Source organism: Apium graveolens, chromosome 1, assembly GCF_009905375.1.
Source record: "Apium graveolens cultivar Ventura chromosome 1, ASM990537v1, whole genome shotgun sequence".
Lineage (NCBI taxonomy): Eukaryota > Viridiplantae > Streptophyta > Magnoliopsida > Apiales > Apiaceae > Apium > Apium graveolens.
In genome coordinates, this window is record NC_133647.1 from 164,620,992 (window position 1) to 164,646,861 (window position 25,870).

Here is a 25,870-nt window from a genome sequence, read left to right on the forward strand (position 1 = left end):
GGACTTTCAGTGGAGAGTTGTTAAGGAAGGTAAAACCCAAATATCTGATTCCGGTGCATATACTTCAAGTTGTACAACGATTTAGCGCTTAAGGTGGTTAACTTATAAGGTTTATGATCATATAAGAGATATAAATGTAAGCATTAAATATTCTGCCAGATTGCAAACTTAAGAAACTTTTGAACTAAACGCAGCGGAGATTTATTTATCAATATATATAACTTCATTTTCAAGATATGGGATTTATGGTTTCGGTTAGACAAAACATGGAGACCGAACTTATGATTATTTTCGTTGCCAAACCAATTAAAACTGAGAAAATGGAGTGACCTCTATACCTCCATCGTTGTGAGAGAATGCCGGTTTAAACTGCTTCTTTCGCATCAACAAATGACATGATTTTGTGAATTAATTTATCTGGTAACCTGCTAATTCTGTCTTGCTCGCATCCAAGAATCCCAACTTTTTTCATAGTCGGGAACCCCATTAAGTAATCAAATCTGCATCTCTTTCCAATTTTCCCTAACCTTAATAAGCGATCACTCAAGTTTGCAGTTACTAACTATGTCCCAACTCCCAACCTTTATATATTATCCCTATTTCATAATAATCTCACAAAATTGCATATTTTTAATTGAGGCAAAAAATCACCGTATAGACAAAATACGCATTTAGCAAATAAGTATCGCATCAAAAAGTTGTATGATACACATCTTAATTATCTCGTCAACTCGCATTTCCAAGTTCTCCCCTGATCTTTGTTTCTATTCAAGTGTGATACATTCCTTACTACATCCAGTTTTTTAGAATTCTTATCATGTCAATTTTGCACTACCTCATTTTTTCTAAATCTTCCCTTCAATTCCAGTTAATTTTGAATCTTACCATTCACATCTACCAAACGGAAAATAATTTTTGAAAAGAATAATGGACTCAAAAAATTACTTGACATGATTTATGGACAATCATGGCTCTGAGGGTAATCCTGAGTATGACGAACAAGACTTGCACCTCGGTCCCCAACACTTAAGGTCCTAGATTCTCATAGTCCTTTTTTATATGAATATAAAATATTCCGTGTATGTATAATTTAGGCCCCAAAAATGATTTTTCCAAAGGCCCAATTAACTTCAAGGCCGCCCCTACCCTGGGTGGCCCTCGGAGAGTGTTCAAGTAAGTAGTTCCAAAGGGCACTAGATTTACTTGATTCTTCGCATCCCTAAGTAAGCTTCACACTATTCAATTTAGTAATCGATAAGCAAACCAATTAAGAAAGTTTGATATTGCAGAAAGTGCCTACACAATAAACATGCAAGAATCAGAAACACACCAGACATCAGTCCGCCATATGAAATTTAATTTAGATGTGCATTTCATAATGCAAAAAATAAATAAATTAGTAGCATGCCTATTTCTCCAATATTAATATATGAAGTATCTGATTTTGTGGGGGTAGCAAGATCACTTCATATACACATAATGAAAAATCTACCTTCCGAAAAATATTGCCCTGCAATGTTCTTATGTTCCCATGAATAGAGAGAGGCTGGTTCGGATATTTAAGTGCATTACTTATGGATACGATATTAAAATGATCGACCTTGTTAAATAAATTGAAAGATAATTTAAATTTACAAGTGCGGAGAATAAACCACTCATATACTCCGAAGACTTGCATTATACAAATGTTAAATTTTTTAAGTCGGGAAGTTACATGCTTTATTGAGCCATCTATACTTGTACCGATGAGGGGGGCTTGTTCTACCGGAGAATTGAAAGAGAAAGATGATCTTGATAGACCCCAATAATAAGTGCAAAGATTTCTCAAGGCAGGGAAGCATGTTAGTAAATTAGAATTCATATCATATAGGTACCTAAATGGAAAGTTGTCTAAGCAGGTAAATTCTGACAATCAGACTTACCTTATTTCGATGCACATTCATCAAATTTCAGTCGCAAAATGAGTTGTCTAAGCACGTAAATTCTGACAATCAGACTTACCTTATTTCGATGCACATTCATCAAATAAGGTGGATAACTTATTTAATTTAATATTTTTTAGATTAAGTGTTGGAACTCTTCACAAAACTATTTTTCTGAAAATACTCATTAACCCTTGTGTTCCATGCTCGCAGAGCTTGCTTCACCCCGTATAGTGCTTTCTTCAGCCGGTAGACTTTGTTTTTTCGGCCTTTCTGAACATATCCAGGAGGTTGCTCAATAGAGACTTCTTCTTCAAGATAAATATTCTTGACATCCATCTGAAATATCTTCCACTAATTCTGAGCTGCTATTGCTGTTAGAAGTCATATGATATCAACTCTTGCAACTGGAGCGAATATCCGGTCATAGTCAATGCCATATCTCTACTTGTAGCCTTTGGCTACCAACCTCGCCTTGTATTTCTCCACTTTTCCATCTTGATTCGTCTTAGTTTTATAGACCCACTTGACACCAATTGCTTTGTGTCCTTCTGCAAGATCTTTGAGCTCCTATGTATCATTCTTCATGATTGCGTCAATTTCTTCATCCATGGCTTTGTTCGATTTGCTTTCTTCAGAAGCTTCTTCAAATTTAACTGGATCATATTCATCAATTAAACAAAATAGAGAATAATCAAAGGATGTTTGCACCAGACTTGTTGCTTCATATATATTATCTGAACTCCGCATCTTTCTTGGTGCTCCCCCTGAACTGTGGCTTTCTCCCGTCTATGGTATCGACGCAGGAGTTTGTTGAGTCAGACTTTGTGGAGGAGTTAGATCATCATCTCCGTCATCTTCAATGTTGGAGTCATCACCATCGTTATCATCTTCGTTAAAGAATAAACCGACAACTTTTCTTTCTTCCTCGCTCCATCTCCAGTAATCTGATTCATCGAACTCAACATCTCGAGAAATGATTAAATTTTTCGTTAGGGGATTATGGAGACTGTATGTCTTGCTCCTTTTGTCATATTCGGTAAAGATGCATTTCTCGCCTTTATCATCCAGCTTCTTCCTTTTCTGATCGGGAACGTGGAAAATTCCGAAATGTCCAACTGATGGTTTGCTTCCACTCCATGCTTCATTTGGAGTTTTATTTCTGACGTTTTTTGTTGGATATTGATTCAGCAAATAAACAGCACACAAAAACGGCTTCGGCCCAAAAATTCTTGGCAAGTGCTTTGCTTTCACCATGCTTCTTGCCATGTCAAGAATTGTGCGGTTCTTCCTTTCTGCAACACAATTTTATTGAGGAGTATATGATGTTGTCAACTGTTGAATTATTCCATGTGCCCTACAGAAGTTTCTAAACAAGTATGAAGTATACTCTCCTCCTCTGTCTGATCTTAGTATCTTCAAATGCAGGCCACTTTGTTTTTCTGCTTGTGCTTTGAACTCCTTGAATTTATCAAGAGCCTACGATTTTTCTTTGATGATATACACCCAACTTTTCCTGCTAAAATCATCAATAAATGTTAGGTAATACCTATTACCTCCAAGTGATGGGATATCAAATGGACCAACTATATCTGTGTGAATAATCTCCAACGGCCTCCTAGCTCTCCATAATTTTCCAACAAGAAAACTTTGTTTATGTTGTTTCCCCTTGATACATGCTTCAAATAAATTTTCTAGTTCATTGATTTCTGGAAAGCCGTCCACCATCTTTGTCTTTGATAATAATTTCAAGCCAGAAAATCCAAGATGACCAATCTTAAATGTCATAACCAGGAGTCATTTTTAATGACTTATTTCAAGCACTTCTACACTTTCGTCTATATATCAAGTGTGAAAAGGCGATTCTTTGACATATACACATCTGGCATTAATTCTCGAACCTAATTTTTGATTATGAGAGAATTATCCTCTATATGAATATTATACCCTTTCTCCACAAGTTGTCAAAACTGATGATATTATTTTTCAAAGCAGATATATAATAAACATCATTTATATACTTTTTCTCATCATTCTTTGACACAATCGTAATTGTACATTTTCTTTTGACTGGAATTTTTAATGAGTCACCAAAATTAAGTTCTCCGTTGATGGTCTCATCTACCTATGTAAATAAATCTTTATGGCCAGTCATATGACTGATGGCTCTTAAGTGAGGAACATAGCAGTGCCAACATCTTTATCTTCTTTTGTTGATGTAAAATAACTTATTTCTTCCACTTTTGTTGTTCTACCCTCATAACTGAAGTGACCAAATGTATTACAATTATAACATTCAAATTGAGATTTGTCACCTCGTTAAAATCCGCCTCTTCCTCGGCCTCTAAAATTCTGACCACGGCCAAATGGTTAATAACCTTCAGAATTCCGGTCTCTATTGAAAAATTGCCTTCCACATCCTCGTCCACCTCGGTAGCCACCTCTGAAGCCACCTCTTCCATGAATAGAACTAATACTACCAGAATTATCGCCAATAGATACTTTTACTTTGCAACGTCTTCTCTAGATGGCTTGCATCATCATACTGGTTCATTCGCTGCTCGTGAGCTTGAAGTGAACCTACGAGCTCATCAATGGAAATTGTGGACAAGTCCTTTGACTCTTCGATAGAAGAAACAACATAATAAAATTTTCTAGTCAGTGAACGGAGTAGGTTTTCCATGACCCGAACATCGTCGAGACTTTCACCATTTCTTTTCATCTCATTTATCACGGCTTTCATGCGCGTAACAAATTCACCAATATTTTCAGAAGTCTTCATCTTTAAATTTCCGAACTCTCCGCGTAGCACCTAGAGTTGCACCTTTTTAACTTTTTCAACTCCCTAGAATGATTTTTGAAAAATCTCCCACGCTTTCTTTTTCATTTTTGCTTCAAATATTTTTTCAAAGGTTGATTTATCAATGCCTTGAATAATTATGTACAACACTTTTTATCTTTTTTCCGGATCTCCTTTAACACCGTCTTTTCGGCATTTGGAAGTGCTGCTTCAGCGGCTGCATCAGCGGGCTTGTTGAACCCATTTTCGATAATTTTCCAATTATCATAAGAACCGAGTAACACAATTCATTTGGATACTCCAATTCTCGTAATTTATGGACATCAATTTTGGAATGCTAGGCTGCACCATATTTGCCATTTTTCACGAACATAGCATTGGCTTGGATACCAGTTGTTGAAAACGTGTATGTGATTTTCAATTTCTCGAACTCGAAAGACAGAGTGCATGTTTAATATTATTTAGATAATAAAATACACACTTAGAAAATTATGTATATATATAAGTAAAGCACACAACAATCTTTTTATTTCACAAATATAAGCTACAACATATTTTGTAATCTAGTACATAACTTTTCTTTTTATCACTTAAAGGAGCTTTTGCTCTCTATTTATAATCACTCTATTTTTCACTTCAATAATAAACTACAAACTACCAGCCCTCTATTAATAGGCTACATCTGAGGTCTGATTACTTCATGGATTACATTAGTAAATTTATTACATAATAAGACTTTTACTACCTAACCTATAAAGGATGACCATTATTTATAATGAGCAGCTGTGTACCTCGAGAGCAACTCATCCAACAAACTATTTTGACAACTTGGTTAATTACACAGTGTGTAAAGCTATATACTTAAGTCTCAAGCATATATAGATGAAGGTGTATGCATGTACGTATAGTAACCGGCACCATCTTTTACTTCATCTTATACAGATGGTCTTATTTTTAATACCCACAAGGCTTTGTTTATTCTTTTCTTGCTAGATATGTTTTCTGGATGTAGACTTCTGATGCATATAGCTAGCTGTAATACTTATTAGGATGGGGGAGAGTTGGAAATTCTAACATTAAGTTCAAAGTATGGTACATTGTGCAAGATTGCTTACCTATTCAAGAAAATGTATAGGAAATACTGTACGTGTTATGTCTCTTAGATATTATAGAATTCTAGAAAAAGGATTCATGGTTTCTTTAAGTAAAAACATTGGAGACAAACTTGTACGTGTTTTGTCACTTAGATATTTGATACCAACCAAAACTGAGACACATAAGTAGTCTAGATAAGCTTCCATTGAACGGAGAGAACACTGTTTGAACACCTACTTCTGCTTGCAAAAATGAGAAGATTTTTAGGTATTAGTTCATCAGGAAAACTACTAGGTTTCGTCATGATCGTCTCCAATAATCTTTACTTTCTTAATCGCCGAAGACTCCATTACTAATATGATATCTAAAGACTCTATGCAGGTACAGAACCGGACCTGATGGGAAAACTGGATTTCATAAAATTATGCAACAAGGTACAATGACAGAATCTAGTATCATGTTTGATTTTGGGATCAGACTGAACCTTAAACAGATTGTTTAAAATTTTGAATTTTATAGTTCAAATTTGGTTTTTCAATAAAAATTTTAACACAAAATTATTTAAAATATTTTTTAAGCTAATGCCTAATAGGCTTATTAAGAAGTAAATATATTCCTCATAATAAAAAGAAAATATATTATTATTTATAAAATAATAGTGTTTATTAAATGTACAAGTATCAAACAATTTAGGTTTATCATAATGTAGCATTTAATCATTTATTTTTTAATATTGAACATATTCTTTCAAGTTGGATACATATAAACATATAATATATGATGTAAAATAATGAAAAAAGATAATATTATTGAAATAATTCGGTCCAATCTAGATTATTCAAGATCCCAATAATTTTTCTTAAAAATTGGGAAAGAGAAGAAGAAGCCTTCACCTTCTTCGAAGTACCAACTCTCGAACTCGCTTTGACACGCTTAGGCGAAGGGACTCGAAGCGCATAAACGATCTTCGTGGGAGGTAGAATAGAGCGCGCCCCGTGCCTTGAAGGAGGTTCAGTAACGTTCCCTTCAAGAACTATAGGAACTATTCTCTCAGAAGTCAAGTCAGGTCCGAAATACCTCGGTATCTTAGGAGCCATACCTAAAAGTTAAACATAAAATAGCTCAGTACGATGCACATAGATGAAGCATGGCATAGAGGAAGATGCAAAGAGATGAGAACACGTTCATATAAGACGTAAAGGGAGAAATTACAAAGATACATGTGCAAGTAAAGAAGTGCATGCAAGAATTGATATCCAAGATATGAAAAATATTCTAAGCCAAAAATTGAAAACTACTACCACTACAGCTCAGGGCGCCCCCCGAAGGTATATTACCTAGTATAGGGGGCACCCAGAATATACCAGAAGGAGGAGGAATGCTCGTCGTACTCTCCATATCACCTCTCTTCCTATACCAGAAATCTACGTCATGGTGGATGCCATACCAACACAAGCCCATCTAGCATGATTTTTTTGAAGATTATCCATCTGCTTCGGAGTAAGCTTCTTCTCCCAATCACTCCTCCAATCCAGGTCCAGTTCACACTCCTTTACCTCCCAATGAAGATTATAAGATAAATAAGACTTATGAGGAGTGACAACGAACTCGGTAGTTGATGTAAATAAGAATTCCGCCTCATCTCTAAAGACATCCTGAGTAGTAGGCCCATACACATGAGACTTACTCTCCTCATCAGAAACCACAGTCTTTCCTTTCCTTTTACTATTTTCCTCTAAATCTGAAATTTCATCTTCAGACCAATCTTCCAAGATTGAGCGACGACTCGGAGCATGCGGTCTAGAAAAAATATGGGAACACTATGACATTAATGGCCTATAGCAACATGAAAAAAAAATTACAACAGGCCAAAGAAATGTTACCATAATCATCCAAAAGACCTAAGGTAATATAAAAATTAAGTTGATTTTTTTCGAGTAACCTTTGACCCCTAAGGTAACATCCCTTTTCCGTGGTGTAACATTGACATTTATGTTATAATAGCAGTTAAAGGTAATATCAAACTATTTCCATAGTATCACACTATGTAAGTTACTTTTGCACTTAGAATTTGCAAAAAAAATGGGCTCCACATGTGGGCCTACCCATGGGCCACAAAATTATTGTAACATTTTTCCCCCTACTGTAACAGTTTTATAATGATTTCTATCATATTATACTAGTTTGTTTGTAACATTGAAGTACGTAATGTAACATATTTCTCAAACAAATTTCACAAGATTTGTTTATAAATTGAACATGCCATAAACCTGTTTTTCAAACAAGTCAACAAATAAACAATTCAAACCACCAAACTTCAAATTGGTTTTCACAGACCCCTCAGTTTTCATACATTTCACCATCAATTCCACATAATCCAAAAAATAAGTACATAGTCTATAGTCTAGAGTACGATAAATAAACATCTGAAATCTAGTACGATGACAGTTGGAATACGCAAAAGAAGATAGGTAAAAAATAGTGATACGAATGTAAGATTAAGTGCAACCCCTCCTGCGTTCAAGCTCACAATCTGGATCCTCGATAAATCTTGTGATGGTAGCATCTCTTGCCTTCATAATCATAGATCCATCAAACTGAACACACTGAACTCTGGACTGCAAAAGGTTTCAACATCAAGCAAATTATTATCAAAACTATAAATTTTGGATTAACCAATATAAAGAGATATTGAATGTCAGTCTGAACTTTTGTAGCCTTAAGTTTGCCATATATTTGAGCTGAAAGTAGAATTAAGAATTAAGAACAACTGCCTAGCTCTATCCATCATTTGCTATCATATAATATAGTAAAAAGAATCACGTGAACTCTTATTTACCCATATAACTGGTAAAAAAATCCAATACATTTTACACAGACCAAGTAAAACAATCGGTTTCCGGTAATCTGGGTCAGGAATGACAGTTGGGGTACAATTGCTTTCTATACCTTCCTTCCAAACTGTAGAAGAATTTAAAAATCCACATAATTCAACACAAAACGGCATCCTCAAATATTCTTTAAGTCAACTATCGTGTGTACCAGCAACTAATGCAAAACTTGCAAATTTAAGTAACATAACTCTTTCCATTATCCTCTTTAGACAAAGATATTAAACAATAATTTTTTATGCAATATTAGAAAAACTATTAAACAAGATATATAAGATAAAAACATCTAATTGAGCAAAAAAAGAAAAGTTGAGCATAGGAACCAATGAGGTGATTGCAGCGCGGCTTCTTCGCTGTGTATACATATGTTTGCTCACAAACAACTTGTTAACTATCATTTTGCCAAATGTTTTACGTGTGCCACTTTAAATTTACATAGTTTGGAGGGTTGTTAAGTATTAGGAATACTAGCTGATAAACTTGTGCTTCATTTTTTGAAAATTATGAATACGTCATGCATTTCTCAGTACATCCAACTCAGCTAACTCCATCACTTCCTCAACAAACATCTGAAAAGCGAGAAAATGTTAAAATATCAACCTCCTCCAATTTGGTTAGAAAATGATCACACTTTACAATAGCCTTGCACAAACTAACATGAAGTCTGCTAACTTGAAACTCAAAGGCAAACCAGCAGAGTAATAATCAAAAAGGTGTTCCACCAGTCTGGTGCAACATAGCATTGATTTTGTCTCCATTTTCCATTTCCAACTGAGAAACACAACACATAATGTGTATTAGCAGTAGAAAAAGGGGGTGTACACAGAGTTAAGCCGGAGACCAAGTAAACATGTAAGAGACAGACTGAAACCAAGGGCTACATCATCGGCACTCTGCTTTCCTCAGAGAGGACAACCATCAAAGAGAAAGGAAATTGAATTATGTCAACTGATTGATGGTCACAATAAGCACTTATAAGTTTTTTCAATTGGGTACTCCATTTGATCTTGAGAAAGACTTCATTTCCAGCCTAAACAAATCATCACAATCAATTTAAAATTTAAAACTTGATTTATATTTATAAACAACCTAGTTCATACAACAGGTACACAATTGGGCAACCATACATCACTCTTAACGAGACTCTGCTCCACATCACCAATTGTATATATCAGAACATTATCATTCTAGAAACTAGTAGCAGAAGACACCTTTCCAGGTTAAAGAGGGAGCAATATAAGAAAATTACATTAACTATCAGAGACTACCTTTCAAACTTAATAGATCTTTTAGTTTACTTGGTACATTCTCAATAATGGTGATTACTTTAACAAAAAATAGACAGGACTGTAGAATGCATGAACACATAAAATAACTTGGTTGTACATTTTAATTTTGTAAATTTTAATTCTGTACAAATCACAATCTTTTAATACTGAACAAACAACCAAACACCGCAATTTAAATTAAACAATACATCCACCAAATTGCCCCAAAAAAGACACTAGAAGGCTACTAACATCTTACATTTTATCAATTACATTAGATGACGGTAAGGTACACGTATTTCTTGGGGGGTATGAGGGGAGTTAAATCTACCCAGTCAGTCACTTATACAGAGTATCATTTATCATCATAGCTAAATAACAATACGAACAATATACCCGGAATTATCACATCAAAGTAACAAAATAAAATAGAGTAAAAAGATTGAAGTCCATGTAACATAATAGGGTTTAAACATATTGTAAGTTAGCTCCACAACAAACTGAGGTTCCTCAGGACCAAACCCGAGAAAGGTATTTGCGTTCTTCTCTTTCGGAATATCCCTCTTCCTCAAAAGCTTCATCCCAAAACCTTCAGTATAAAACCTGTAAACATCAAATAAAACAACATTAAGCAATAAATTCATAACAACTAGAACATATTTGACATACTTTCTTCCAATTAAATAATAAACCACATACTTGATAGTGCGAACAAGGTCACCAACACGAGACACAACATTTATGAACATGTGCATATCCTTTTTAGGCCATTCCAACAACTCGCTACTCGGAACAATAGGCGTAGCTTCAGATTCAGCCATAATTCCTCTGCGTAAAACAACAACTGGGTTTCAATTAAATGGCATAATTAAAAACATAGATATACATACAGAAACAAAATAAAAATTAATTATTTCAGCAAACAAACAAAACTGCACTAAATTGAAATATTCTATGCATACCTGAGGCAATGCTTTGACAATAGTTGCTCCTGAATTGCCACCAAGTAAGTACGTTACGAACTTAAAAGGCATTATAAAAGGTTCTTTATATCCTGGTGATAGCTTCACATACTTCAACTTTTTGAACGGAGAAGGCGTGTATTCAGGATAAAAGACAGCTTCCACAAAAAATTCCTAAAATATATTTTAGCTAAGATATTTAAAATAAAGCAATCTGAAAGCCATATGCAATTTAAAACTAAATCTCAGCAGCATGCAATAGATTAAGATAACAGGTACATTGGGCATTCTTTATTGCAGGAATATTTGATTTTTCAGGAAGCCTTACAAATTTATAAACTTAAACTACTGTTCACCAGATAATAGTTTAAGTTTACATTTTGCTGAGGAAACAAGAAAAAAGTTAAATAAATGATTACCTGAATCATAGCAGAGTCAAGAGTAAGGATCTTGGCACTACTCAATTTCGATAACATATTTATGAAATGACGATAAGCTACAATCATATTTTCCCAAGTCGCCTTATTGTACTGGTTTGTATCCCATAGTTTTATAGATACATTTTCCAGCTCATCAACATCTAATTTGACCTGAAAGATACCAATACAACAAAGTTCGCGGAGTTTTGGTGCCACGACCACAATCTGAAAATTACAATGAGAGGGTACAAGTAATCTGGTACCGATCATTAGGCAGGCTAATTGAGGACAAGATATAGTGAAATCGGGTATGAACCTTGTTGTGAAATATAACTTGACATCCCGCACACTAACAAATGCAGAGAAGAAATGAGTGATATTCTGAGGTAAAGGTACATCATCCAGTTCTAAATTTAATAAATCTGGAAAAGCCCAAACTTCTTGTGGCAAATTGCACCTTTTCAAATTGAGAGTTGTCAGCGCAGGCAAGCTCATAGATGACAACGACTCTGGCAACTCGACACCATCAAGACACAGAGTTGTTAAAGCAGGCAAGCATATCAGACAAGAAACAGGTATCTTGTAGTTGCAAAGTTTTCAGAACGGGTAACACCCATACACGATCTGATCCTGATGAATCACCGAAATCAAGAGGCTAGTTGTCCATACATGCCTCCATCGTTTCGAGAGAACGCTAGTTTGAACTGCTTGTCGACTGCCAAGAAATGAGAGAATCTGATGAAGTATATCGTCTGGTAAGCTGCTGAGCCTGTCCCCTTCATCTTGCTTTGCTATCTTCGGCCTCTGGTTCATTTCTATTGACCCAATCCGTTGATTTTTGTGTTGGATTAAGATTATCGTCTGGGGATAGTTTATGCTTCACGAGTTCAGGGTGTCAAGAGCGGCATAAACCATGGGAGGAGACGATGTTCTCGGGGTTTATTCAATCGACTTTATAAAGATTTTTTTAGATTTTTATAATACAGGATATTATATTTAGATTTTGAATAATTTGAAATCCGAAATTATTCAATTAATATTGGAATTTTTTTTAAAAACATGACACTTAATTAAAATTTTAAGAAGTTTATTAGTATTAATTCGTGTCTTACGAATTAAATAACCCAACTTGTTATAGGAGAATATTTTTGCAATTTTTTTCGTGTGTGGTTGAGCTGTCCAAATACAAAGGAAATTAGCGGATCTACTCTTCTTCAACTTTCTCTTTTTTGATAATTTACATATAATTTCATCATAAAAAATTTCGATGGCAGATTATCTCATCTTTCCGCGTTCTCATAATTCACTTTTTATATTAAAAAAAAATTCTAGTAGTACATCTTTTCTTCCCCTTTTATTAATTGATTTTGGATCTTTTGTTATAAACCCGTCTTTTTTTTCTGAAAGATTGCCGGGAATGTAATCATTTGAGTAAAAAGGCCCAAAATGTTACTATTGCAAAATAAGGCCCAAAATATCACTTCACGACGCTATATCGTAACGTTTTGCCCATTATAATAACACTACACGGTTTAGCATTTTCTGCTTTTTTCAAAAAAAAATCACAAATACATAACCACCCCCAAGTATATGTCTATTATTCGAGTGTGCTGAGAGGTGAACTACAATCACACTGACCTACATACACAGAATTGGGGATACCCATGACTGAATTTTGCACGATTTATATAGACAACAACAATATAATCATCATAATCGAAAATGGGATATAGATAGAGCCACCTCCTGCAACCATAAATTTTCAGATGTCACTTTCTCATTGTGTTGATTATGTTTTGTCGATATTATGTGCATATTTTCTATTATTTTCAGAGATATTGTGTTTATATTATTGATGCAGATGTGTTCTTAATGTGTTGAACAAAGATGATTATATATTTATGAAGTCGTGATTTTAATTTATGCTTGTGTATGTAATGTTTGCTTGACATCATATTTTGTTGCATTATAACATTTAGTGTAATATACTAATTTTGTTAACATTTCTTGAAATTTACACGATAGTTGTTGAATTTTCATTGCAGTTTTCTTAATTTATATATTTTGTAAATAATATCCCTGCCTAGAATTAAGTTTAGCAACGTTCAATTTCACCTTTCCATTCTGCAGTATCTGGCTTGAATTGGTTATTCAGATTAATCAATTGCTATAGATATTTAAGCATTTACCGATAGAACAAGGGGAATCTAGCCCTCATACTTTAATAGAGTCGAGAAAATATTTATAGGCCTATTTGTGCTGCTTCATTGCTCAGATGTTTATCTAATTTAAGAAGCTGAAGTTTTAGTTGGGGAATTTAGGTCTCGAACTGTGTTAGGAAGTCGAGAAAACATTTATAGCAGCCACACTATCTCTTTCAAATTGAGTTGTTTGTATAATTTGTTGCACTGTTTCTCGCAGAAGTATTGCTGGTAATGACATACTTCACAGAGTTGTTTGTCTCATATATTTTCTTCTATGTTCTCATTCTTTTTAATTCTTATTTCTGTGAATTTATTCGGATATTGCAACATGTCATGGCTATAAGTAGTCGCAAAAAGTGAAATTGTGCTGAACTCAACTCTGTTCTGCACAGTCGAGTCGAGCGGTCACATGTACTTTCACACTTGATTACCTGATTTTGTCATTGCATATGTTTTATATAATTGAACTTGTTAATGTCCAAGAGTGATTTTTTACTTCTATAATGGTTATCTTCTGTTACAATTATATATAACAGTGATGTACAAAAAGAATTAAACATTCCCGGAAAGGACTGGTTCTGTTGTGATTTTTGTATCTTTGTGTATATTTGTAGGTATTTAAGGCCCCTATCCGTAGGAAAATTTACAGGTATTTTTTGATTTGAGAGAAGTCGTTTTTGTGATCCTAACAAGAAGATAAAGAATTAAGCCATTACAAATATCGAAAAAATTTAAAACAGATAAATTTGTATCAATGTGAATGTTATGAGTCATATTAATCAAAGACATTACATTTTTTTCCGATTTAGAGTTACTAGGTTTTAAAATGTTATATGTTAGGTTATTTAAGAAGTGATATGTTATCATTCTCGTTGGTTTGTTTAGTTTCTAGTCTATATTGTGCAATTTTTTTTGAACTTTTCAAGATTTACTAATATTGCAAATGTTTGCACGATGTTCACCAGGGACCTGTTAACACTACCCTTCTTCAGCTTTAGGATTCACATAGATCTTCTCATATTTGGAGGTCGGGGGTGGTGATATGCTGAAGTGTCGGCATAAAAATCAGAATAATGAAGATGATTTCCACCGTTGGATGTTCAGATGGTTCCTTTTCTTGGAGCTACTGATTTCTAGGAGTTAGTTAGGGTGGCATATTTTAAAGTTTGATTGGAGTCTTATATTAGCTCTCGTTAAGAGATGGCAACGAGAGACTCATACATTTTACTTGCCTATAGGTGAGTTCACTCTTACGCTGAATGATGTAGATATTCTTTTAGGACTTCTTGTTGATGGTAATGTTATCATTTTAGGGTTCATTAATATCCAAATTGGGTTTTTAGAAGCGATTAAAAGAATTTCATATAATACCGAACACGTTAGGGTTTAGGGTTCGTGGTTTGGGGCGTTTAGGCCCTACACCATGGAGCCTAAACCCTAGGAACCCGAATTTAATTTTGTGTAAGATTTTAATTTAGCACTTTTTAATATTTTAAGGGTCATTAATCCCTGTATTGGGGTTTAGAAGCGATTAGAAGAATTTCATCCCTAAACCCTAGGATCATTACTTATCTTCTAGCTTATTGCTTGTCTGGTGAGTATATTTGGCAATACTGTGGACCTTTGATATGTACCTTAATTGTGAAGTTTCATTGCCCTCATAGAGTTGCTAGACAGTTTGGACTTGTGTAGACTATTCAAGTTGATGTTGTCTACTCTGATGCAGAGAATATACAAATTTGAGTGGCAACGACAAGATCAAATAGATTCAGAAACATGCAGCTAGTACAACTATATGGGGGCGTCGGCTGGATCATACATTTGTAGGAGACTCAATTGCTATAGACCTTGGAGATGATCATCTACCATTATATACTGATTCTCATGATCTGCCCAACTCATCTGCTCATGCTCGTACTGATCATGTGGCTACAGACCTTGGAGATGATCGGGATCCGTCTATACGTGCTTCTATTGGATGACCCGCTGATACCATTTATGTTCATGTGTCGGGATCATGTAGTCACATCCATCGCAATCGTGAGATTCTGGAAAGGTTTTCAAATGTTCCCCTTTTTTATCTTGGCTTGACTCCTACTCCCGAGCCTCGTACTGAGCACCCTCCTACCGAGGAGCCTTCCAATGAGTTGCGTCTTATTGATCCGCATTTCACTGAGAAGCCTCCTCCGATGTATCGTTCTTACTCGCCTATCGAGCGTCTAACTAGGGAGATTTCTATTCCATCATTTAGTCTGTATGTTACTGTTGGATTTCCGGGTATAAAAACACAGCATAAATAATAAATAAAACTGAAACTCACCACAGGATCCATGTGAAAAGCAATATTAAGTTCGTGGATGAGGTATTTACCTTAAAGAGTTTTACGATTATCACGTATCCCTCCTTAACGATCTATGTCGTAGAGGTATCCACGTGAAAGCCGGTACAGAGGAAGCGTGTGCTAGCACCAAGAAATGACTTATTTTCCCCTTCTCTCTCTCTCCTTTAGCTGCGAGTGTTTTATGTTTTTATCTAATAAAAATGTAACCCTAATCCAAGTTATAGTTTATTAAATTTGAAATTCTATTTATTTAATAATTTAGATTAACACAATTATCAAATAACAACTAAATTTTGAATTTAATAATATACAAATTTGAAATTCTTTATCCCACTTAATTAACAATAAATAATTCGAATTTCCTTTTTGATTCAAATTCAAATCAAAAATTGAATTAATTATTCCTCCAAGCTTTTTTGTGCGACCCTATAGTTTATTATTAATAATTTAAATATCTCACATTTAAATATAAACAATGAGCGGCATCTAGTAATACGTCAATGTTACCCAAGTAATAATAATTAAATTGGTGATCGATTAAACCTTTGATGAATAATGTATAATGTAATATAATTACTTCAACCAAATATTATAGATTAAACTCGGGGCATGTTATGTGCCATCTTCTTCATGGTTTAATCCACGTTTTCTTGATCAATGAATAGACTTTGATTTCAAATCAACATTTGAGCGCGACACCACGTATTCATGGTCTAGCTCACCCAAGAGGCCAATAATATCCCTCAAAAATTAAAAGGGTTAAATCCTTTCTAGATCATTCATATTTCTCACATGATTCCTAATCTACTCCAATTCCACTTTTATCATTACCCGGTCAAAGACAACTTTTGATGTAACCAAAGTATATGAATCATCGTATAGAAATATAATGATTTCAAGTCGAAGACCATTACATTATCATCACTGTGAGAATTACTTATGACAAAACAGACATGTAGAATCTCACACTGAGTCTATCCAGCACCATGTATATTTACATATGCCTGTGTTTTCGGCTTTGGTATCACTATACCTATGATCAATGAGATATGATCATTAGTCAACAAATACACTAGTCTTAATACATTATTCTTGTCCGTTAATAATAATACCCGATTAGGGATATTTTCACATAATCTCATTTCTATGTCACGTACTTAGAGATATAGAACTCATATCATATTCGAAGGACATTTATTAATCTAAAATTTATATCACAGTAAATTAAGACTTAATGAATTATTAAAAATAATAACCAATAAAACATAAACATAAAAAATCCAAATATCATAAACAAAACATAATAGTGTTGTCTCTAGGGCACAAACACTAAAAGTTACCTCTACACTTCCTACCGCATCTGATGGTGTGACGGATGTTGTGTTTTTACAGAGTGCGCATGACCAGAGTTCCCAGGACCCGAGTTCGAGGACCGTCCTGGGAAGTATGGAGCTTTCTACACTTCTCGGGGTAAACAAAGTTCAAAAAGAACTTAAAATCCTCCTAATTATGAAACTGATAGGCAGAAGTGCGTGAATAAATGATGGTAAGCGTAACTTTAAGTGTTTAAGTGTGTGTGTCTTGTATATTGATGTTATTGATTATCTAATTGATTGTCGCTTATAATTTTGTTGTTATAGATATGCACGAAGAAATGTTTGCTATAATTTTTTAGCAACTTTAACGTGTGTGTAACTAAAATAAGTATCCTAATCGTTTAGATGAATTGTAATTGTAGTTCTTATTATACCTCTTAGTTGTGCATTTCATATATACGTCTTTTTTCTATTAGCTTTGTGATCTTCACTGAAGAACTATACATTCGGAGTTGATGAAATTGAAATTAATGCACATTTTCACTTTTTGGAAGGTCCAAGGACTCAACAGGAGAATCAAGTGCATTTTACATTCCTCAATATTGAATATAGAAACGCTATCAGTGGAAAAAAAGTTTGATGTAGACGTAACTAGATCTTAATGTATAGTAGACTATTTGTTTTGTATTAAGCAAGCCACTGTTCACGACTTTCTTGTATCAAGAACTTGAAGTTTTATGTAAGAATATTTGTACGTAGACTTTGATTTTGATGACGTAGACTTTGATTTAATTAAAACACTTTAGTGCTCATTTTCTTGTAATATTTTGTTATTGGTTTTAAGTACTACTCAGTGATGAGAGGTGTGTTAGTTACCTGAGCTATTTACTTGTTTGAAAATAGTTTTTGTACATTTACAGTTTAACACGATTCACTATGCAAAACAAGGGTTAGAGGATTAAAATAAATTAAACAAACACGTGATATAAAACAATATTTTGAAAGAAAACAAGACTTCATCTAGCGTTTAAGGCCTAGACGTAGCTTCGTTCCATATTTATTTTGTTTTTATTTTTATATAAAACTAAAAGAAATAGTATGTAGCGTCAAAGCCTTTAACGCTGTTTCATGTTCCGTTTAACTGGTATTTCGTGTAATGTTTTTAATTTATTTCAAAGAGGATTTTAAATCAGCGCTTAAAGTTTAACGCTTCTTCATTTACCATTTATTTCTTATATATAAATAAAAAATAGATCAAATGGCTATTTATTTGGCATTTTAACCTAAACGGTAGACCAAATATCATTTTAGGCTTTTCTTACATGCGTACACATGTCCAGCCCAGCTTCTGCTTTCTGTTTTCTGCTTCTCTAGTACATACACTATTGGTAAATACCTAAAACACCCAATATCAAGCAAATTTTTATATTAATATTTAATAAAGCTTTAATTGATTCGCAATGATTTCGGGTTCGGGATCAGCTGCACAATAAGTTACGGTGATTGCGTGGATTTACACGGACGGTAATATATGACAAAACTCAATTAGAGGGTTACATATATGAAATTTAATAATTTGTGTGATGTATTATTTTTGAAATTGAAAATTGATAAGAGTTTGTATGATTTTAAGTTGTGATATCGATGGAAAAATTTCAATAATATGAAATTAGGTATTATTCCGGTTGATGAAGATGTTGAGATAATGTTTGGAATTATTGTTTCGAATGGACCTCCTTTCTTTGTTGAAATATATTTATAAAAAATTTCAATTTGTCCATTGATTGAAACAAATTCGAGAGTTGTGAAAACTAGTTTGAGAGTTCTGATTTTCAAATTACTAGTAGTTTGTATATTGGTAGTGATACGGTTATTAGTAGAGGTTTTGATGCTTATGATGTTACCCAAACCCAAAAAAGGCATTTGCGTTCTTCTCTTCCCAAATATCCCTCTTCCTCAAAAGCTTCATCCCAAAACCTTCAGTATAAAACCTGTAAACATCAAATAAAACACCATTTAGCAATAAATTCATCAAAACTAGCACATATTTGACATACTTTCTTCCAATTAAATAATAAACCACATAATTGATAGTGCGAACAAGGTCACCAACATGAGACACAACATTTAAGAACCTGTGCTTATCCGTTTTAGGCCATTCCAACAACTCGCTACTCGGAACAACAGGCGTAGCTTCAGATTAAGCCATAATTCCTATGCGTAAAACAACAACCGGGTTTCAATTGAATGGCGTAATTGTAAACATAGATATACACACAGAAACAAAATAAAAACTAATTATTTCAGCAAACAAACAAAACTGCACTAAATTGAAATAAACTTGGATTAAAAATCATAACTGGTATTGCTACTACAAGGATAGATCACAGTATAACACATGACACTATTGAATATAAGTGATAAAAGAAATAATTACATACTAGAAATGAGAAATACAAAGCCCTAAAATGAGATCAAGTGATAATAGAAACACAAAACAACGAACCTAAACACGGGATTGCGATAATTCAATTATTTGTTTGTACATAAGTATAGATATACAGAAACGAATTGGGGAGAGAGAGAGAGACTACTTACTAGGAGAGTGAAGAGTGAAAGAATATGATGCTCCTTCGACACCCAATTTCAATTAACACCCCCGATTCCAATTAAAAATCCTAGCTCGAATCTGTAAGATTTTACTAATATAAAACCCTAGTTAATCAAATCATCAACCTGTGTGATAGTAGTTTAGGATGATTCGGTTCAGTTAAAAGCTGAGAGAGAGTGTGTGAGTGGCGATCAAGAGAGTGATATTTAGAGTGTGAGAGAGCGACTGTGAGAGAGAGCGACTGTGAGAGAGAGAGAGAGATGTTTACAGAAGTCTGTGAATTTTTGACAAAAAACTACCGCTTCTCCAAAAATTTTGAGCCTGCTATAGCCCGCCTGATGGAGAGCCCAATGACATCCTAAATAACTGTTGTCTAGTTTCACTTTTTTATTTTTTAATAAAATTTTAAGTTTCAATAGTGTTCAAATTTTTTATTTAAAAAAATTATCAGTTATTAATTAGTACAGTTTACAAAATTAAAAAAAAAATTATCAATCTTAGATAATATTAATATTATAGCTTTATTATATCATCAAAATTGATTAATTTTCAATTCAAATAATTATATATATATTTATTGTTTTTAAATTGTTACTTTTTAATCCATTAACACCTTATTGTAATATAAGTTTCCACATGTTACTCGTATGTAACATTTTGAAACTATAGCAACATGTTATAAAGGCTATAGTAACACCAAAAATACTACGTTGCGGTAGGCTAAGATGGGCATATCTAACGTAACATAATTTGTAACATGCATTATTAAACCATTGCGATAGGCCATCTTTGGCGAAGTGGAAGTAGACGCCTCATGCTCAATAGACATAGAAATCTCTCCTCGTCGAATCCCGTCTACCAAAGTCTCGGCACAATGAAACAAGGATGAAGCTGAAAAAGGAGTCGGTGACCAAAGTGAAGTGGTGAAAAACCCATCTTGCAGTAGAATATTGATAGTAGAAGACGAAGACAAAGAACAAGTATTGATAGGGAACTTATAGAATATGAACTAAAGACAAGGGACAAAGAGGGAAGCGATTAATAATTGAAGGACGACCTGAATGAAATGTCCCCGGATCCTTATAAAGCGCACCCCGTACTATATGGCCGCACGGGTGGCTGTTCCGCAATACTAATGAGATGACAAGGAAGAATGAGCGAGGAGATTGCTCCCACAACTAAACTGGAAAGTGAACAAAGTATAAGAATAGTACAAGGAAAGGAGTCCCTAAAGGGCCTCTCCATGCTTAGGGCGCGCCCTAGGCCTTGAGGAGAACTCCGGAAGGCTCCCGTGAAGGAAAGGGCCCTCTGGGAGCCCTTTATCCCGGGAAATATGTCGAAGGCGCCATTCTGTATTCTTGTGGGTTATCCTCATATGCGAACGGTTATAAACATCTAGTGTGTGCTTTAGGGGCCCTATCTCCGTATTCGGCGGGTTGTCCTCCAAAGGAGACTCTGGGATTATCTCGTAGTTTACACTTTTACGCTTGAGATCACTTATCATGTAGTCTGGTGGGTTATCCTCATCGGGGGGTAAGGATGCACTTTGGTATTTGCGGTAAGTCATGGCTATACCTGCATTTACGATCAACGGAAGTAGCGGTAGCGGATATAGATATTCTTCGGCCAGGGAGTTTTCTTGTTCGAAAAGTCCCAAAGTCATGACGAGCCTTGGGCCTTTGTGACTAGGACGCATCGTCGGGCACTTCTAAAGCAAATCAATGTTTGGAGTTATAATAGGAAGTTAGTTCGACAACTCCTATTGGGCCACTGAATGAGAAACCAAGTCCATCTAGGTTTCTTGTTCCCCAAGAACTACGTCTGGCTTGATCCTTTATAAAAGGAGGTACGTAGGCACATTGTGAGGGCACGCGTTTGAGAGCTCTGAGAAGGCAAACATAAAACCTAGAAATCTTAGCCGTTTCTTATGTACAAGTCAACGCATTACGGTGATTTGTCCGATCACCGACCACCGCAGCAGATCTTGATTCCGACCGCGAACCTCAAATATTTGTTAACCAAATTCCTCAGTTAAAAGCGAGTTTATAAACTAAGTTGTTTGTGATTAAAAGTTTGTGAACGATGTTCATTAGTTGTTCGTTTAATGTTAGTCCATGAGTTGTTCGTAAATATGTACGCGAATAAACATTTTGATAATGAATCGATACACAATCAAAATTCTTAACTAAATAAAATTTCAGCTAGATTTCAGGTTCGACATTTTTTTAACGAATTAATACATAAGAGTTCAGCTCGATTCGACTCCTTTACAACCGCATATATTTAGGTCATTATCTCTCAAAGGGTTATATATTTCCTTTTTATTATTTTAATATTAATCAATTAAATAAGATAATCAATTATTTCGCTTATAATAAGTTAATTATTACTTTTTACGTTTCAGGTTGAACAAAATGTCTGCATCTGGGGAGCAACTCTATTACTCTGAAACTAGGAACCACTTTTGTCACCCCCACCTCCTAATTTTTACGTATTTTTCAAATAATTAAGCTGGATTTGTTTTGTCATTTTTTTTAAAATGCGGTTTTATGACCAAAATTAAATCCAACCATCTTTATTGCCGAATTTTTAATTTCCAAATCTAAAAATTGAATATCTCTCGTTTTGGTTTTATCCAAACCCGATCCTTTAATATACATAGAATAAATGGGTTTGTTCCATTGTGTTTGGCTTTAGAAACCATTCTCAAGTGGGTGTGAATAAAATTTGATGTCTTAAAAGTTAACGCGCCAATAATATATCAGTCATAACAAGTTTTAATTGGTAGGATACCATGAGCTTCCAAACACCCGATTTTCCACTACTAGAAAACAAAATATAAGAATACTGAACATTGAGATGTGTTAACATTGAATCATCCGTCAACATAGGGTTGTCAACAGATAGTACGGATAGAGATTAAATTATATCCGTATTGGTATTCGACATATCCATATCTCTATCTGTGATTGTCGGATTCAGATAAAGATAATATTTGCTTTATTTTGGATACATATAATATTCATGTTTTCTCAAATACGAATGGGGGTATTTTGGACATATATCTAATTTTTTGAATTTTTTATGGGCCTACTTTATTGACAATTATTTTAGAATATTTTTTACGGATATTTTTGTATATGTACAATTTTTTAAAATTTGTATGAGAGTATTATTCAATGCATATACACACACTATAAGCTAATTTATTAAATTTAAAATATATATAAGTATATATTTATATAATTAAAATATCATATATGTATTTAATTTCGGATTCGAATATCCCGTATTCGGATATGAATAATATTCTCTTTTTTTCGAATCCGGATAATATCCGCTTTTTATCGGGTAATTATATAAATTTTTTGGACTGATATCGAAATTTTCCATATTTTTTATGGCCTTATGTTTACTTAGCTTTTTAATGAAAATCGAGAGGAGAAATAATGTAGGAAGTGATTCGATCATATGAATATTGCAGCTCATTGGGAAGAAATCTCTTTGGCTCTACAAGAAATTTCATTATTGCCAACGACATATTCTATTGTTAAGAAAATCCTTTGGTAAAAGAGATTACTAACCGAATACCCGTTGAATTCGACTGTCGAAGGAAACAGTGTTGGTTAGTACCTTACTGACCGATTTAGTGTCCGTAGCTAAGTTTAGTAACGGAATAGTAACAAACTATGGTTAGTACCTTACTAACCGATTTAGTGTCCGTAGCTAAGTTTAGTAACGGAATAGTAACAAACTAGTAACATCTACACTGAGGTTAGTATCCATAGTTCCATAAATCTTCACTACACCAAAAGTGGCCTTCTGCATCATTCCACAAACGTTGCAACAGGCCAAATAAATATTGCAACAGACCAAAAAATTTCAACGGCAACACTTTTGTGATGTTAGTATTTTTGGCGTTGCCTTAAGGATCAAAGGCAACATTTTATTATCAAGGGCAAGACCAAATTTATGTTGCAAAAAGCAATTACATGGCAAAAAAGGGGGCCAAAGTGACACGTGGACTGCCACATGGAGTGACACATAGGTGGGGCCCACTGACAAGTGAAGCCCACTGACAGGTGGGTCCAGCTTGACACTTGGCACTTTTGTAACACTTTTTAGTACCTATTTGCAACATTTTAATACTTATTGCAACACAATAACAATGGTCAAATTTTGAAATATACTTTGTGCATACATTAAAGCCTAGTTCAATATTAGAACTGTTTTCCCAATCAAAGTCATTAGAAAGACAATACAATATCACCAGTATGATGAACTACATCATTTAGACAATTTCTAATTACCAAAAGATTACATTTGCAAATGTGATATTACTGGACAATTCCAAAGTACCAGAATTAATACAGCTTCTACACACGTTCAGACTTGGAAATTACTACATAACTCTGCTTTACAAAATCAACAACTACTTCAGTAGATTAAATGGCATGTCCTTGGCCTGGTGTCATGGCCATTATTGACCACTGTAATGGCACTGACTCCGTTGGGGTTGTGCATCCCATGACTAGTAAATTCACACTCCCCAACAGCAGAGAGTTCACTGGCATGTCCGATCTTGATCATTCTCGGCGGTGAAGTATCTGGTGTCCACAAGTAGTGTATGAAGTTCTCAAGGAAGCATTTGATTTTGATAAATTCTGGCCGATCTGCAGGGTCTCTGCCCAACAGGACACCAGGAGGGACACTATCTCCTTTGGAATGTTATCAGTGCTAGGCCTCGCATTCTGGGGAAATGGGGAGCAGAATGAATTAAAGGTCAGTCAACTAGTACAAAGTTTGGTTAGTATAATTACCAAGTTTAACTGTTTGATCTAAGGTTGAAAAAGGGCACACATGTATGTATAACCATTTGATTTTATATTATTAAATATATGGACGTGCTATTAAGGCATTGTATCTGGCCATCATATAAGAATATGATAAGTACTTACTAGAGTTACGGCAGCATATGCTGCAGTCATGCCGCACTTTCCTTTAAACGGAGTTGTGTTTGTCAGCAACTCCCACAGCCACAGAACCAGTGAAAAGCTATAAACATCCACCTTGTGATCATATCTTTTCTTATTCCTCTCGCCAGCTACCTCAAACATTTGATTAATATAAAGAGTAAGGATTATATCATGATCTTAGTCAATCTATAGGGAGTTGTGTCAAATAAATACCTCGGGAGCCATCCAGCGGTATGTACCAGCTTCAGTAGACATATCACCAATTATCTCCTCTCTAGATAACCCAAAGTCGGTTATCTTGACTATTTTCTTGTTTTCGGACAGAAGTATATTGTCTACAGTATTCACATAGAGGTTCATTTAGACGTGTACATGAAGAGACAAGGAACTATACATATCGCATAAAACCCCAGATCATAATTGCAAAAGAAAATAGGGCAGTTTTGTTATTGATTAAGTAATATGACCACCACCACAATCACTAAATAATAAGCGAAGCTAGCCATGGAAATTCGATGATTACTAGGCTTTAAGTCACGGTGTATAATCCCTTGCGCGTGCAAATAAGTCATTGCTCGAGAGATCTCCAATGCATAGTGCATCCAAAACTCCAGATCTAGACAATTTGGATGGATGTCTGCCAAGTACTTCTGAAGTGTACCACCTCCCATAAACTCTGTAATGATCATCAAGGCTGGTACAAGGGAAGCACCAATGAACTGGTTCATAAATAGAATGATTTCATCAGGAGAAAGACTTAAGTTGATAATACTATAAGAAAGAGATATCTTATGGTCAATTTTTGGAGGATATAGACGCAGTTGATGTTAGAAAACATATATCTTAACAATAAACACTCAGGTCCTGTTGGTTTTTTAATCTAAACATATTGTTATTTATTATTTATTATCTTAGCAGTAATTATTTGAGTTGATTTGGTCTATCACGTAGGTACGTGAAAGTAGGAGAGTAAGTTGAAATAAACATTAGAGATAGAGTAGTTTCAGGAAAGCAGGTGCTGGTTTTTAGCAACCACTTTGCACGCATGTGTTTCTTCTTTAGTTT

General features: G+C 34.5%; 1 pseudogene; it reads right to left on the reverse strand.

Annotated features, from left to right (window-relative positions):
• Positions 1 to 24,053: 24,053 nt before the first annotated feature.
• On the reverse strand, positions 24,054 to 25,533 carry LOC141710379 (serine/threonine/tyrosine-protein kinase HT1-like; annotated as a pseudogene).
• Positions 25,534 to 25,870: the final 337 nt, after the last annotated feature.